This window comes from Palaemon carinicauda, chromosome 26 (assembly GCF_036898095.1).
Source record: "Palaemon carinicauda isolate YSFRI2023 chromosome 26, ASM3689809v2, whole genome shotgun sequence".
In the NCBI taxonomy this organism is placed as follows: domain Eukaryota; kingdom Metazoa; phylum Arthropoda; class Malacostraca; order Decapoda; family Palaemonidae; genus Palaemon; species Palaemon carinicauda.
The window spans coordinates 59,551,953-59,559,744 of NC_090750.1; the positions used below are offsets into that span (position 1 = coordinate 59,551,953).

A 7,792-nucleotide genomic window follows, 5' to 3' on the forward strand; every position below is an offset into this window, starting at 1 on the left:
CCCATCTTCTGGGGGTCCCATCTTCTAGGGGGGCTATCTTTGGGGGAGCCCATCTTCTGGGGGGAGCCCATCTTCTGGGGGGGCCAATCATCTGGGGGCCCCATCTTCTGGGGGCCCATCTTGTGGGGGGCCCATCTTGTGGGGGGCCTATCTTGTGGGGGGCCTATCTTGTGGGGGCCCCATCTTCTGGGGGGCCTATCTTGTGGGGATCCGACATCGTACGTTGCATAATTTGCCGATGGTATTATCCAGATACCTGCAAAAATTCGATAATCAGTTATTTCATAAAACTGGATAACTGTAATTGTGAGGTAATTACTGATATTAGGTAAATACCTTTATTGATTTTCCTAGTTTTTTTGACAAATCAGATTCAGGACAAACATTTATTTAGAGTAAATAATTCATCTGGACGAGTTATTCAACGCTAATAATCTAAGAATGAATAATGATTCATAAGATGTTTTTCTATTCAAGATATCAAGTGTTATCAATTGTCTATTAAAATCTGTGCTTTTGGAACAATTACATGGCATAAACTATTTACAAGTATATGTTTATAAATAAATTGGAACTTCACCACTACAGTACATAAACTTATTTATTATTATTATTAGTTGTAAAAGCAGAATGCTATAAGTCCAGGGGCCCCAACAGGAAAAATAGCCCAGTGAGGAAAGGAAACAAGGAAAAATAAAATACTTTAAGGACAGTTATTAATATTTTGTCTATGTCAACTGACCAGTTGCAGCAACAAGTTCCAAACATGAATAATAAATTAAAAAGTTAAGTCTATTTCATAATGACCTCTGCTTATTGCATTGTAGTAGGGGAAATCAGTAAAACATTTCCTTAAGGATGAAAATAAGTTGAACGTTCAAAATTCATAAACTTACCTTGACATTTTTTTTTTCCAAATCTGATGTCGTTGATAATCTAAGTCATTTCCGTATATCTATACAGTATAAAGTCGATTCGATACAACCCAAATTTTTGTTGTTGTTGTTGTTGTTATCATTATTTTAAGTCAAGCTGTAACTCTAGTTTTCAAATCAAAATGATTGATGTAATAATTAAAAACTTTAATTTCATAAAAAAAAAATCTACCTTTTCAACTATCACAAATGTTAATTTAAACACTTCTCGCCGTTGCGAGATCTTAAACTAATGGGAAATATACATAAATCAATTGTCTGCTTTACGAACAATAAATTAATTAGTAATCTTAAAGTAATTTCAATCGATTATCATTATTGATTTCTGGATTCGAACTGCTACATCTTATCAAAACGAGTTTGCTTTGAGAATTTGAATTAATTATATCTAAATTTTGACATTAATTTACAACAAAAAACATGATCAATCAAGAGGGGTTTATATTTGAAAAATACTACTGAATATTTGTAAAAAGAAAATTAATGTGAGTTTAACAGTTTTAAAAGAATCTTTTTTTAAAAATTACTTCGCAAAAAGAGTTGAACATCAAAACGATAAATTCAGTCTAAGTTATTCAAAACTTAACTCATCCTTTGAGTTAACTTGAGTTGTATTGTACCGAATTAATGGATGTACAGTTGGCTCCATTAATCCAGGTACGCTTCGTGGGAAGCTAAGGGGGACGTCTGAACGTTGTACATTGTAGCACTGTGTTTAGCAAAATGGAAACTTGGCACCGTTTTCTATAAACAAAGTTGCTGAGCTTGCAATTTAGCAAACAGGATCAATAGCATTTTTAATCCTTTCAGAGAGTTGTATGGAAAATATTGTTACTTAAGTGAATTTCGTAAAATTGATTAAAGTTCTTTATTGTGCAGCCAACAAATAGTGATGACATGAGAATATTTACAGATGGTTTCAAGTTACTAGAACAAAGATATATGTCTACTGTTGATTCAAGAGATTTTAAATATGCGGTCCCAAGACTCTATACAATAAGCTCCCACCAGACATACGAAAGACTTTAGATATTAAGGCTTTCGAGAAGAAACTGCAAACTTTATTTTCTAGGAGCTCAATAATGTGGATTTAACAATAAACGAGCAATATGCGGTGCGAAATGCTGAGTGCCTTGGAATGTATGGGATAAAACGATTTACGAGATGTTCTACAGAGAGTAGGGTTCCCTTGCAGCATAGAACCATAAAAAGCATGCCTTAAATTAATATCAAAGCTATTAGCCTTCTGTTACGACAATTACCAAACAGTAAACGTGAATATATCAAGCCACTAAAGAAAAAAAACAGACACCTTATAGGCATTGGTACTACATATTATACATTCATTTATACATATGTAGCCTACATAATCAATCCATCCTTGTACGATAACTTACAATTAATTCGGCACATTTCTGCTCATTTACTTTCTGAAATACAAATTTAACTATCGATAACTTACAATAAATTCGGCACATTTCTACTCATTTACTCTCTGAAATACAAAATTTAAGTATCGATAACTTACAATAAATTCGGCACATTTCTGCTCATTTACTTTCTGAAATACAGAATTTAATTATCGATAACTTACAATAAATTCGGCACATTTCTACTCATTTACTTTCTCAAATACAAAATTTAATTATCACGAGTTGAAATAAAAGTGTTTTAACAGAACATGAAAATTTAAAGTAAATTAGATAGCTTTTTTACAAGCTTAGCGTTTCCTTTTTGCTAAACACAGTGTTATCTGCTACAATGTACCGCGATTAATGAAGCCAATAATACAGAAATGACTTAAATTGACATGACCGGAAGGTCTTGTGACGGTGCTTTGCCTGCAAAGAAAATGAACCGATATTAATTATCTTTATGGGTAGAACTACTTGCTCGGGTACCAGATATACTCGGGTTGTCGTAATCAAAATTCAATTTCGACCAATGAATATTATAAGTCAACAGAAAATAAACCAAAAAAATACCTTATCACCTCAGTAGAAAAATGTATTAATGCTTATAATTACCACATTATCATAACCATATATAAAATTACACCAAAAATTATCATAACCATATATAACATCGTTTCAAAAATTATCCTAACCATATATATAAAATCGCACCAAAAATTATCATAACCATATATATAAAATTACACCAAAAATTATCATAACCATATATGAAACTATACCAAAAATTATCATAACCATATATAAAATTACATCAATAATTATCAAAATTACACCAAAAATAATCATATATAAAATTACACCAAAATTATCATAACCATATATAAAATTACACCAAAAATTATCATAACTTTATATAAAATTACACCAAAAATTATCAGAATAACCATTGTCATTACACAATCTTTATTACCACCAAGTCATCAGAACTGGAGGCCAAATTATCTAAGAATTGCTACACATCGTACAGCCAACGGAGCAGGTAGACACAAAATTAGTTATAGATGGTTTCAAATTACTGTATTGGAGCTAAGATACATATCGACTGTAAGTTCTATAGATTTAAAAATGCTGTCCAAAGACTAAACAAGGTCCCGCTAGACATCCAAATGACTGAAGATATTATGGCTTTCCAGAGGAAACTTGAGACTTTCTTGTTCTCTAGGTGTTTCGATCATGTGGATTTGACAACAAACAAGCAATACACTGTGTTAAACATAATACATGAAAAAAAAAAATGTTAGTCCTATAGTGTATAAGTTCCCCTAAGTCAGTGTTTCCCAACCCTGGGGTAAATTACCCCAGTGGGGGTAATGGACCCGTATTTTTGGGGTAATCAAGATATATTCTGCACTGATGATGGTTCATTTTGATATCCATTAAAATGGAAAAATCTGCATTTGTTTTGGATCTTTACCTATCAGCAGCCAATAGCGGGCTACATGATCTATACAGTTCATCAGGTGGCTACCAAAAAACATCCGATGTTACCGGTTATATGTTCAATGTGGTAATTAATTAGTTGGAAATAAAATTTTGGGGTAATCATTTAAAAAAAAGGTTGGGAAACACTGACCCTAAGTGATGACCCAAAATACAGCGCTCAAATGGCCTTAGGTTCTAGAAATTCCATATATACGGCCTTATATATATGACTAAATGAGTTCCCATTAGACATACGAATCACTAAAAATATTACGGCTTTTAAGAATAAACTAAGACGACTTTTCTCAATGCTTCGATATTGTAAATTTAACAATAAACGAGCAATATGCGGTCTGAAATTTCAGAATGTCTTGGAATGTATAAGATGAAATTAATTATGGGAGGTCCAATAGTGAATACGGTTTTCCTGGAGTATAGGACCAGAAAAGCAGCCTTTCAAATTGATGCTGTTAATACTCTATTACGATAATTAACAAAGGATAAACAAATATAATAAACCACCAAAGAAAAACTAGACAGACTTGATTGAAGTTTGTACTACATACTGTACATTTATTCATACATACGTACATTCACGAATTCTGTTTGGTTGACGATGTTGACATGTCAGTTCCAAGTCGCTTAGTGAGGAAGCCGAGCTATTTTCTTTTTATAATCCCTCCCCCCCCCCCCTCTTCAACATATCTCGCTAATTATTGCTTTCCCAGAATTTGAATAGCCACCTAATTACTGTGCAAGCAGGTGAGAATTGCAGGATTACATTATATTGGAGTAAATGGAGAGCGTGGTGTTCTATACTATTACTACATAAATATATTAAACCACCAAAGAAAAACTAGACAGACTTGATTGAAGTTTGTACTACATACTGTACATTCATTTATACATACGTACATTCATTTATACATACGTACATTCATTTATACATACGTAGATTCATTTATACATACATACATAAATAACCCCTCCTTATCTGATAGATTACAACAATAAATTCGACATATTTCCCTTACATATTTCTACTACATGAAATACCAAAATTAATTATCCCTAATTGGAAAAAAAAAAATCTTTGCACCAAACATAAAAAATTTGAATTCTGTGCTATAAACTATCATCACTGAACCACTTATGAGACTCTGAGGATGAGTTAATATAATAAAACACGAATTTAATTTAACCAATTGTGCGTCTAAAAATAAGTGCCAGAAGTAATTTGCATATGAAATTACCAATCGTAATTTAGACAACTGAAATAAACTTGTACGAATTAAAAGAATATCCTCAACAAACACATGGTAATTTTTTTTAACATCTTAAATCTTAGGCGAAAATTTTGGTTTGATAATTCATAATAAAATACAGTCTTATAATAACTTCTTTTCCTATAACCCCTTCAAATCTGTAAATGTTAAAATGAACTAGCGTAGCAAGCTTTGAATATACAGAAATAAACAACGCAAAAAAAAAAAAATATATATATATATATATTTCATCACAACAGTTTACAAACCTGAGAACAATTGCCTCTATATTCTTTGAAGAATTCAGTGAACTCATTGAAATTATTATCATGGAGAAAAATGAATTAGTTATTTGTAGAGACTTCAATTTTTAGATGGATGACGCATCAAATCTTGACGCTTTGGCATTGAGTGAGTTATTGGAATCATATCAATTAGTGAATAATGTCGACTGTACAAGTAATTTAACTGAACAGATAAGATAAAATGACAGTGGAAGTCCTGTAGAGAATAGGGTTCCTCTGCTGTATAGGACCTGAAAACAGCCGTCAAAGTAAAGTAAGTAGATAAGAAATAGGTATAAAAAAGCCAAGTAACAATAGAATTAGCGGTGGGCGTGGCCGAAAGTTAAAACTGCTTGGCGAATTGTTTAGGCAGAATACAGACTAATTTGGGGACCTTTCTAATTGTTTTTAATACATACAGTCTTCTGAATTAAAAGGCCTGTGTACACTGAGTTCCTATTTATGTATTCATGTGTACATATGAATACTGTATAACGTATATAGGAATCATGTAAGCTGTTGACTATATCAAAATGGCAAAGTATCTTTACTTCATAAATATCCTTGCGTTATTTTCATTACATATTCTGGAAAATCACTTTCAATACAAAATCCTTAAAGAAATCCATCAAAAATTTGACTATGCGTAGATAATTCATTTACCTGTATTGTCAACAATTTTTCAGTGGCATTAGAATCACTTTGGGATATAAAGTAAAAGCTTATTACTTGATTAACTAAATAACTATTATGAAACACAACTACCTCCCGCAGACTCGAAATATTCACATTAGTAAATTCGAAAATCGATTTAGGAAAGGTGTCATGGCCTCCGGGATCTTCCAAAACGAAATTTTTCACGACAAGTCATAATTTTGAAAATTCGTAACTTCAATGTACCTTTCGAATGACACTTTATCAATTGATTATTCTAATTCCTACCGTATACAAGAATATTATCAGCCAGATATAAAATAAACCTTGATATTTCATATTTTTCTTCGGCCACCATCTTACCTTGAATCTTTTCTTCACTCTTCCTAAGCACCTGTTATTGACACAACCTCTCACACGAAGGTGTAGAGAGACAGTGAGTTTTTTGCAGGTTCAATTGGTTCTATGGCCAATCAGAAGCCTCCACCCTGTGATACTTTTCTATTGTCTTCTTTAATTGGCTGAAAACTTCGTGATTTGGCAAGACGTTCTGAGAGGGCTCGTCCAATTGGATGATGGGACTACGTGCCTATTTTTTATCTTTGAATTTTCAGGAATAGTTTTTTTTATTCTACTTATATTTGATAATTTTAGTCCTTGATATGAATAAAAAAGGTTAGTGTATACTCAAGCATTGAAATAAATTAATAGAAAATATGTAGCTTTTTAATTAGGAAAGTTGTGGAATGATCTTCCTAATCAGGTAGTTGAATCAGTAAAACTTCAAAAGTTCAAAGTTGGAGCAAATGTTTTTATGTTGACCAGGCTGACATGCGTCTTTTTATTGTTTATATATGACATATCTGTTTTTGACGTTGCTAATAGTTTATATAGTACATATCTGTTTTGATGCTGTTACTGTTTTTAGAATGATATATTATTAATTTATTCTCATCATTTATTTATTTCCTTATTTCCTTTCCTCACTGGGCTATTTTTCCCTGTTGGAGCCCTTAGGCTTATAGCATCTTGCTTTTCCAACTAGGGTTGTAGCTTGGCTAATAATAATAATAATAATAATGATAACAATAGAATAAGATAAAGGAAGACTGATGTTTTTAAACTTGACGAAACGCATCCAACAGTTTCCAAAACAAACACACACGTACGAATATTTGCATATACACAATGTGTAAATATGAATAGACACATAGGCCTGATAAAATGTACATACCTATTTCCTATGCATATTAAATTACCATCAAAAAAGTAAACAGAAAAATTTACCTGGCAGATTTTTTTTTTTGGGGGGGGGGTTCATTTCAAAATTTCGGATAATGAATTCATAGTTCTGTCGAATAATATATTGAACACCCAAATTTCTTTTTATGTATTTTTCGGGGTTATCTGCATTTAAGTCACTTATATTTAATCATTTTTAAATTTTCGCTAATTAGTTTAATTATCTAAAGTAATGGATATCCTTGAAACCGTTAGCAAGCTCAAATGGAACTTGGCGGGGCACATTGCCAGGATGACAGTCAACAGATGGACATCACAAACAACCTTCTGGACACCCCGAGGATACACAAAAAACCGAGGAAGACAAAAAACCCGCTAGCAAGATGACTTAGATCAACATAAGCAACAGTGGCACAGAATAGCTTGGGAAAGAAGTCTGTGGAGGAACCTGGGGAAGGCCTACATCCAGCAAAGGACTTTTGAAGGCTGAAATGATGATGATGATGATGAATTTA

General features: G+C 32.3%; 1 long non-coding RNA gene across 1 annotated transcript; it reads right to left on the reverse strand.

The window, feature by feature from the left end:
• Positions 1 to 1,885: 1,885 nt before the first annotated feature.
• On the reverse strand, positions 1,886 to 6,482 carry LOC137620179 (uncharacterized). The gene is made up of 2 exons (XR_011040011.1): positions 6,399 to 6,482; positions 1,886 to 2,776 (listed from the first exon to the last, which is right to left on the reverse strand). It is a non-coding gene; the product is annotated as an uncharacterized lncRNA (long non-coding RNA).
• Positions 6,483 to 7,792: the final 1,310 nt, after the last annotated feature.